The sequence below is a fragment of the Canis lupus genome, chromosome X (assembly GCF_048164855.1).
Source record: "Canis lupus baileyi chromosome X, mCanLup2.hap1, whole genome shotgun sequence".
Lineage (NCBI taxonomy): Eukaryota > Metazoa > Chordata > Mammalia > Carnivora > Canidae > Canis > Canis lupus.
In genome coordinates, this window is record NC_132876.1 from 43,262,008 (window position 1) to 43,272,051 (window position 10,044).

The window sequence follows — 10,044 nt, forward strand, 5'->3', positions numbered from 1 at the left end:
ATAGAGACTTCTAAAAAAACATTTGTACTTATATCTATACCTATCCGTCCCCCATATATCTCAATTCACAATGAGAAACACACTTGTTAACAGGTCAAAATGCTTGAGTAGGCAGATCAGTGTATTTTTTCTCTGTGTGCAAGTTGTGTGAGGAGCCAAATAAATTATCAAAAGATTGTTTGGTGAGCATAAAATCACAATGAGGAGAGGTAGTTGATCATAAGAACCTCACAGATTAGTCAACTTGAAGCACTTTCATCAACTATAGGGCCAGCCTTGCCAATGAACCCATAATGCTGGATTCCCTTGGCCAAGATCATTCTTTTGGATGGAGCTGGCTTGTAACAGTAATTTCTTTGCTGCTAGCAGGCCAACCGTTTTCTATTCACTCAAAGCAATGTATAATACAATTAATTTGGTTTCCACTTACAAAATTACAATTGCATTCCAGTTCTGCTTCCTTGGGATTTGTCCTAGATCACCTTGAGCAAAGTTTTGAGTTTCCAAAACTTCCAGTCACACATTTCCAGATATCTCTAATCCTAACCCTTTGCAGTGAATTTTACTAGTTTAACTATCAGGTGGCAATTTCATTTACTTTTTGTGAGAAGGACTAAATGTATATAGGGAGCATTTTATAGCTGTGTTGAGATGAGAACTCAACAGATTCCAACTCAACAAATTTCTTGCTTCTTTTCCAACTTTATCTTCCACAATCACCCTGTGTTCCAATAACAGCCTTCAGCTTGCCATTCTCCAGAATGGTCAGTGCCCAGTCTCTTCTCCATATTCCACACATGCTAGAATGTACTTCTTGTCTTCATTTCCCAATGAACTAATCCATTCCTCAAGATCCAGCTCATATATCACTTCCTCTAGGATTATGTTCTTGAACCACCTCCATTCCTACTCCAGCACCAAAGATATGGACTCTTTTTCCTCAGTGTTGCCACAACATCTAATTCAAACTTCTATCCTAGCATATACATCACTGTACTACAATTATTTACATGTCCATTTCCCACACTAGATTATGAGATCTCTGAGGATAGAGGCTATAGTCTTATTTATTTTTATATTCCCAGAGCTTAACATAATGTCTAACTCTCAGTAATACTTGAATAAATGAATTACCCAAAATCCAATAGCTGAGCATCCAAGAACTGTTGTGTTTTAAGAACTTTAATCTTAAAAGACATATGAGAGAAACTCATCATGGGTCATTTAGCAAAGTTGACAGAGAGCTAGGAACTTTTATCATATGCCATATATTCATTCGTTAACAAATATTTTGTGCCCAGCACTGGAGATACAACAATGAACAAAACACACAAGGCCTCTATTTTGTGGGATTTACATTCTCCTGTGAAGGGAGACAAATGATAAGTACATGGGTAATTAATATAATTTTCAGATTGCAGCAACCATTGTGAAGAAAATACAACAGGATGACATGAAAGTAAGTGATCTAGAAAAAATATTTGTTTGTTTGTTTGTTTGTTTGGACTGGGTGTTCAGGGAAAGCCTTTTTGAGTGAGTGACATTTGATCTGATATCTGAATAATGAGGAGTCAGCTATTCAAGGATCTGGCAAAGTATATACCAGGCAGAAGAAATAACAAGTGCAAAGTCCCTGAGGTAGAAAGGGTTTGTGGTTATAAGAACAGAAACAAGTTCCATGGGGCTGAAGAATTTATGAGTGCTAGGGGCATGGTACAAGATGAGTTTGGAAAGGTGGGCAGAGCTTAGGTTGTGTAGAATTTTGTAAGCCACAGAAAGATGTCTGGATTCTATTTAAAGTACAATGGAGGGCAGCCCGGGTGGCTCAGCGGTTTAGCACCGCCTTCAGCACAGGACGTGATCTTGGAGACCCAGGATTGAGTCCCACATCAGGCTCCCTGCATGGAGCCTGCTTCTGCCTCTGCCTCTCTCTCTCTCTCTCTTTCTCTCTCTCTCTCTGTCTCTCATGAATAAATAAATAAAATATTTTCTTTTAAATAAAGTACAATGGAAAGCCATTGGAGAGTTTTTAGTGGGAGAGTGATATGTTTTGATTTACATTTTTAAAAGATCACTGGCCTGTTGCAGGGTAATTATACATAAAAACCACGAATCCCATCAGTGATACAAAACTGAAAGCTATCACTGAATTCTGCCATTTAGGCATCACTCAGTCTAATGATACGCTGATACACGAGACAGAGGGTGAAAAACCAACTTACAGCTCCAGTATATCCTCCAGAAAGTTAGTTGAATAGCACCAATTTTACAGATAGTTGGGGAGGTCATGGAAGCCTTTAAAGAGAGATCTTTAAACTAAATAATGCAGAATCCACTGCAGCTGGATACTTAAAACATGAAGAGGGAAAAAAAGAGGAAAAATATAAAATAAAACATGAAGAGGAAAGAAGTGTAGTCTGCAGAATGGCCTAGAATAGGCTGCAGGAAGATTCTTTGGTCTACTGGCTTATTTCAACATTAAGGTATTAAGTAGCTTTTAGCTCACTTCTAGTGGTCAATAATCTGTACTGGAAACCCCACTTAAACTCCTAAGCTAAGGGTTAGGAGCTGGAGGAGAAAAGAGCTAAAGCAGGAAGCTATCCACAAAGCTTGGGCTGGACAGAACAACTTCGCCAACTAGGGAAAAATTTTGCGAGGGCAGAGTCATGGTGGCTGTTTTAATCCTAACCTCTCCCCACAAAGAGGTAGGAGCATTGGATAAGAAAGGCAGACCCAGGGCTTATATCTTAGAAACTGTACATATAGACAGTTGAACCCAGAGATAGAGATAAGGGAGATTTAGAAGACAATGAGCAGGAAGGCCGGGTGAATCTTGCAAATTCCCAGGAATCTAAGGTAATAGATGGCCAGATGTACAAGTGATGCTAATAGACAAAGATCTTGCATGAGAAAGAAAACAAAAAGTACAAGGCATTGGGACTGCCTAGACAGAAGAAGGGGGCTGTTAATATTATTTGTTCTCAAAGCATATTTAGAATCCAGGTGTTAGGGGCACCTGGGTGGCTCAGTGGATAAGCATCTGCCTTTGACTCAGGTTGTGATCCTGGGGTCCTGGGATCAAGTCCCACATCAGGCTCTCTGAGGGGAGCCTGCTTCTCCCTCTGCCTATGCCTCTGCCTCTCTCTGTATCTCTCATGAATAAATAAATAAAATCTTTTAAAAAAAGAATCAAGGTGTTACAGGCAATGGGATCAAAGCCTAGCAGTCAAAGTGAGAGCGGAATTTAAAATCATTTCCCCTACTAGGTCCACAAAACTTAAGGTAGCATCCAGGCCTTGGATACAATCAGAATGTCAGGTGGGAGAATTAAAGTTGTTTCTTTAAAAATCAAGGGAATTTGGCCTTATGTAGATTAAATTCAAAATATGAGGACCTTATCAAATAACCTGGCATCTATATGGGGGCCCCAAAGAAGGAAAGGGCCTGAAATTGTAAAAGATCCTTCTTCCTGGGGAGAGGATACACTGGTCCCTTAGTGAAAAGGACCCCCAAGAAGAGGGCAGAAAGAGAATTGAATGAAGGAGCTACATGCTGTGAGTAAAATGGCCTACCCAGTGAGAGGAACCTAATAGAAGTGTGTGGAAAGGGCTGATTAATTAACTGACTTGTATGGAGGGATATAATTATAAATCCCCCACAATTCTATTACAGTGGCTCCAGTAGGGGCAGCCATTTACTTCATAGCCCTTGAGTACCTGAATCAACAGTGCGTGCAGGGCTCCTTCCCCCTCCATGAGACTATAATCCAAAATTGACTAGAGAAGATTACAGATTGTAAATGAGTAGTACATAGAATTGTACTAAGCCAGGCACATGTGGGATGAAGAGTGGAGGAAGAAAACAGTGACCTAGAGGTGGGGAGGCCATCTTTGAAGCCGTTGATTGGCTACTTGGGTGCCAAGGGCGTATTAAGAAATATTCATATCAATTGCAACCTACCCCTACTCTTCAACATATTACAGAGCTCCTGAGGCTCAGGAAATCTGACACCTGGTAAATTGGTGGGAAGGCAGAATGGCAATTGCATGATATGCTGTCCAGAAACTACAAGTTAGATGCAGGACATCTGGGGAAGGAGGGATTGTCATGGTTCCTATAAAGGGACATATCACAAAGGAGTCCATTTTTATCATATTGTTTGACCTGATGTGTTTGAAATATATCAAACTGTCCAACTCTATGACACTTGAAAGGTTTTGGCCTGACAGTGCCTGATCCCTTCAATATGGGTGGCATTTCATTTAGAAGAATATATGACCATTGCCAGAGGAGATCTAAAGCTGTGAGAGAGATCCCAGCAGTAGTTAGCCAAAGCTCTCTTGGTCTTTTTCTCAACCTTGGGAAGATCTGTCAAGTCTAAATTGTATTGTGTTTTCACAGAACCTTTAGTTGTTCTTCCAAAGTGTTCAGGGAGGCAATGGGCTGTAGGGGTAGAATAGTGAATTACTTTCAGACCATCTGAATTCTATCAAGTGACACAGCAAGGGATATGAGTAGCTTGACCTCTCCAAGCCTCAGTTTGCCCTTCTATAAAGAGAAGTAACAATTCATCTACCTCACAAAGTTGTTTTGAAAGTCAGCAGAGAGAAAATAGATGTGCCTTGTAAACTGAAGTTCACTTATAAATGTGGGGGATTATCGTTTATCACTACCATAGATCAAGGTCAACAATCTTTTCTTCCTTTTTTGGTAAAGAGCCATATAGTAAATATTTTCAGTTTTATGGCCACAAAAGTTTCTGTCATGTATTCTTTGTTATTGTTGCTTTTAAAAGGCCTTTAAAATTTTAAAACCATTCTGAGCTCATGGGCCTTATGAAACAGGCCAATGGCCAGCTTTGGCCTGTGTCCTATAGAAGGCCAATGTCTGTTCCAGATTATTGATATGCCTTGGGACTGATGATCATCCTCTCAGTACGTTGTAAGATTCTCCAGAAGATCTGCTATCTTGACTGTAAAACTGTAAGGATTATCTGAATATTTCCATTTTTTTATTGAGATAAGATTCACTCAACATAAAATCCTCCATTTTAAACATATTAAAGTATACAATTCAGTGGCTTTGAATACACTCACAATGATGCACAACCATCACCACTATCTAATTCTAGCTTTATATCTCCTCTGGCAATGGTCATATATTCTTCTAAATGAAATGCCACCCATATTGAAGGGATCAGGCACTGTCAGGCCAAAACCTTTCAAGTGTCATAGAGTTGGACAGTTTGATATATTTCAAACACATCAGGTCAAACAATATGATAAAAATGGACTCCTTTGTGATGCTAGCATTAAGCAGTCACTTCCCTTTCCCCCCTCCCTCCAACCCCTGGCAACCACCAATCTGCTTTCAAGGTCTATGGATTTATCTATTCTGGACATTTCATATAAATGGAATCATAATATTTGACTTTTTATGTTTGGCTTCTTTCATTTAGGTTTCAGGGTCCATCAATGTTGTAGCATACATATATCACTACTTCATTTCTTTTAATGGCTAAATAATATTCCATTGTATGGACATTTTGTCTATCCATTCATCAATTCATGAATACTGGGGTTGTTTTCATTTTTGGTTAATAAAATCATGCTACTATGAACATTATGTACAAGTTCTTGTGTGGATATATATTTTCATTTCCCTTGGGTATATACTTAACAGTGGAATGGTTGGATTATATAGTAATTCTATGCTTAACTTTTTGAGGAACTCCCCAACTGTTTTCTATAGTGGCTGCACCATTTTATACTTCCACCAGCAGTGTATGAGGGTTACAATTTCTCCACATCTTCACCAACACTTGTTCTTTTCTTGCTGTTTTAATAAATTATAGCCATGCTAATGAGTGTGAAATGGTCTTTCATTATGGCTTTGATTTGCATTTCTGTAATGACTAATGATGTCATGTGTTTATTGGCCATTAATATATCTTCTTTGGAGAAATGTTTACTCAAATCCTTTGCCCATTTTTTTTCTGGTGAATCTTTTAATTCATATATGGATAGGTTTATCATTTTTACCAGTTAACATTCTCATTGATATAGGTCAATTTACATTAACCATTATTATATGACATGAAAGAAGCACATGGGAAAATCAAGTAGAACACAAGACTTAAACTTTAAGTCAATAGTTTGCTGTTAAGGAAACATACAAATAAATACACTTAAGCAGAAACAAAATACTGTACTCAGGATAACAGCATTGCAGAAAAAAATCTAAAGCTGAAGATAAAGATCTTAATTTTACAGTATGTATAATTACATAACTTATTAAAATTAATACAATTAATATACAAAATAGTGACACAGTAGTCACTAAATTTGATAAGCACTTTACAGAAATGTTAAGATGGCAAAACTATACTAAGCAATATCTCATATCTCCATCAATGTCTAGCTCACTAGTTTAGGCTGAACATTGACTCTCCGAAGCACTTATTCAGGCATGCAAAAAACAGGACTAACAGGTTTAATCTGTTCTTCTCCCAGAAGTGACAATCCAGCAATTCCAAATAAAGTATGAAAAGGATCTACCATGTCTCCCGGTCGGTCTACAAATCCTCCTGTTTCTTCATCTTGACATGCTAAAATGAAACTTCGCAGTTTCTATCAATCCAATGAAGCCTTCCAATTATCTTTAGGGAAGCCAACACCCACCACGAATAGCAGACATCTGGTAACTTCTCGGGCCTTCCATTGAGTCCACCTGATGGTAACTGTTGTTCACAAAGCCACCAACCGAGTAAATCAGAATTTACTTGATGCAACTGGCTAGTAATAGCCAGAAATCCTGTGCAACAATAGATCTGCCCAGCATGGGATTCAGAACCTGGCCTGCAACCAAATCCACCAACAAAGTTCATACACGATAAAACAAATTCAATTGCCTTTCCCACATTAATAGTGTCTAGCTTCCCCAACAGAGCCAAGGTTGCCACCGCACTAAAAGAGAATCTTGTATCTATTTCTCCCCATATATCTCCAGCAAAAGAACCATCTTCTTTCTGTAGACTCTGAACATATTCCACAACTTTATTTACATCAATAACAATACTATCATACAGAGTAAGAATCTGGACAGCACTTAGAGTGTACAAAAGATGGGGGTCATGTCCAATACTAGCACTTATTCCACCACACTCATGTTGACATGACTTAATGAAGGTCAGAATTTCTTCTCTATTCATCCGATGTAGTTGTCCCATCAGATCCATTACAGTCAGACCCCAATAGATCCCACTCATTCTCAAATATTCAGGCATACAGTATTCATAATCATCTTTCTTGGAGCCATAGGATGCGATATAATCCACATGCTTCTCTAACAGCAGCGTGTCAGGTGCACCTGACTTGATGATAACATCCTTCTGCAGTGTGCCCATGACTGAGACCGGAAAGAGCCTTTGCCCATTTTTTAATTGAGATGTTTGTCTTTCTGGAGTTGAGTTATAAATATTCTTTTATATATTCTGGGTACTAGGCCCTTTACAGATATGATTTGCAAACTTTTTTTGCATACTGTGGTTTATTTTTTAACCTTCTTGATAATGTCTTTTGATGCTCACAATCTTTAATTTGATGAAGTCCCATTTATTTGTTTTTTTTTTCTTTTATTGCTTTGATTTCGGTGTGATGTCAAAGAATCCATTGCCAAATCCAAGGTCACAAGAATTTACACACGTTTTTTTCTAATAGCTTTATAGTTTTTAGTTCTTACATTTAGGTCTTTGATCCATTTTGAGGGGTTTGTTTGTGGTGTGATGGTTAATTTAATTTTAATTTTTTAAAAGATTTTATTTATTTATTTATTTATTTATTTATTTATTTATTTATTTATGAGAGACACAGATAGAGAGAGAGGGGCAGAGACACAGACAGAGGAGAAGCAGGCTCCATGCAGGAAGCCTGATGTGGGACTCAATCCTGAGACTCCAGGATCACGCCCTGGGCCGAAGGCAGGTGCCAAACCGCTGAGCCATCCAGGGATCCCCTAGTTAATTTTATGTGTCAGCTTGGCTGAGGCTATGGGAAACCCAGATATTTGGTCATTGTTCTGGGTATTTTTGTGAAGGTGTATTTATATAAGTTTAATATTTGAATTGGTAGGCTGAGTAAAGCAGAATGCCTTCTCTCATGTGGATGGGTGTGAATAGAACAAAAAGGCTAACCCCTACCCTAAGTGAGAATTCTTCCTGCCTTCAAATTGTGATATTGGCTTTTTCTTGCTTTGGGCATCAAATTGAAACACCTGATGACTTCAACCAGCTTAGCTAGAGCTCCTTTGTCTTCCAAGTTAACCTGTATGAAAGTGACAGTGGTGCAGGTCCTCCTGCAGACCAGATGGCCCCAGCCTGGCCTTCCCCATGATAATTCAGTGGGGAACCCCCATCTTACGACACAGGACAGGCAGAAGACAACCAGCTCAATGCAATCCACATCATGTGCAATCACTACCAGCTGAGACTTCTTGTTTTCCACCAAAGTGGTGACAGTGTTAACCCCAGCTCGAAGGACAGGTGGCCTTAGTAGGGACATCCCCTTTTGCCCATAGCTTTTTTCTGACCCCAGGTCAACAATCTCTGCTTCCTCTCTTGCTTTGTCTCTGGTCTGTACTTGTGGGCCAGCTTAAGTAGCTGAGTAGCTGTTTGGTGGTCCAAGGCCTGGGTGAACTGGTTAATTGCAGGAGGCACTTTTAGATGTTTATAGAGAATAGCCCTTTGCTGCTACAGCCGGATGTAGTGGGGGCATTTGACAAAGCGGGTGAGGTCCCTTTTGGGCTGGATGTCCTGTCCAATGCCAAAATTCTTGGGCCTTTTCTCAAACAGGGAATTGACTACCTTCTTGGCCTCCTGCTTCTTCTCAACAGCAGGGCAGGAGCCATCTTCTTCCCCTTTGCCTTCTTTCCTTTCTGCATCTTGGGTTGCTGGAGGAGAGAGTATCTTCAATCTTTTTCAACAATATTTTGTTAGTTTTAAGCTTACAAATATTGCACCTCCTTGGTTAGATTTATTCCTAAGTATTTTATTCTTTTTAATGCTTTTATAAATGAAATTGTTTTCTTAATTTGCTGTTCAAAATGTTTATTTCTAGTATATAGACATACAACTGATTTTGTATGTTGTTCTTGTATCCTGCAACTTTGCTGAATTAATTTATTACTTCTAATAGTTTCTTTGTATGAGTGTTCTTTAAGATTTCTATATGTAAGAACATGTCATTTGCAAACAGAGACAGTTTTAACTATTCCTTTCTAATTTTGATGACTTTTATTTCTTCTTCTTGTCTAATTGCCCTGGTTAGAAACTTCAGTATAATGTGGAATAGGAGTGGTGAGAGAACACATTCTTGTGTGGTTCTTGATCTGTGAAAGACTAAAAGCTTTCACAATTAAATATGATGTTACCTTTGGATTTTTACTAGATACTCTTTATCAGGTTGAGGAAGTTTCTTTCTATTCTCTTGTTGAATTTTTTTAATCACGAAAAAATATTGGATTTATCAAACACTTGTTCTGCATTGAGATCATAATGTGCTTTTCCAACTCAATATCTTATTTTTATTTATTTTTTAAGTAGGCTCTACGCCCAACGTGGGCCTTGAACTCATGACCCCAAGATCAAGAGTCTCATGCTTTACTGGCTGAGCCAGCCAGGTGCCCCTACCCCCCATTATTTTAATCTAGTATTTTATATTGATTAATTTTCATAAGTTGAACCGTGCTTGCATTCCTGGAATCAATCCCACTTGTTTATGTTGTATAATCCTTTTAATATGTTGCTAGTTTTGTTCTGCTGGCATTTTGTTAAGAATTTTTTAATTTATATTTGTAAGGGATATTTGAATTAGTTTCCTTTTTTTATGATGTCTTTGTCTAGCTTTGGTATGAGTAATGCCAGGCTTAGGATAAGGAGATGTTCTCCCCTCTTCTATTTTTTGGAAGATTTTGATGAGGATTTCTCTTAATTTTTTAAACATTTGATTGAATTTGCCAGTGAAACCATCTGGTCCTGGGCTTTTCTAT

At 38.4% G+C, this 10,044-nt stretch overlaps 2 pseudogenes; both read right to left on the reverse strand.

Annotated features, from left to right (window-relative positions):
• Positions 1-6,042: 6,042 nt before the first annotated feature.
• LOC140628190 (geranylgeranyl transferase type-2 subunit beta pseudogene) lies at positions 6,043-7,417 on the reverse strand (annotated as a pseudogene).
• Positions 7,418-8,198: 781 nt separating this feature from the next.
• On the reverse strand, positions 8,199-8,937 carry LOC140628450 (large ribosomal subunit protein eL8-like; annotated as a pseudogene).
• Between the last annotated feature and the right edge of the window lie 1,107 nt (positions 8,938-10,044).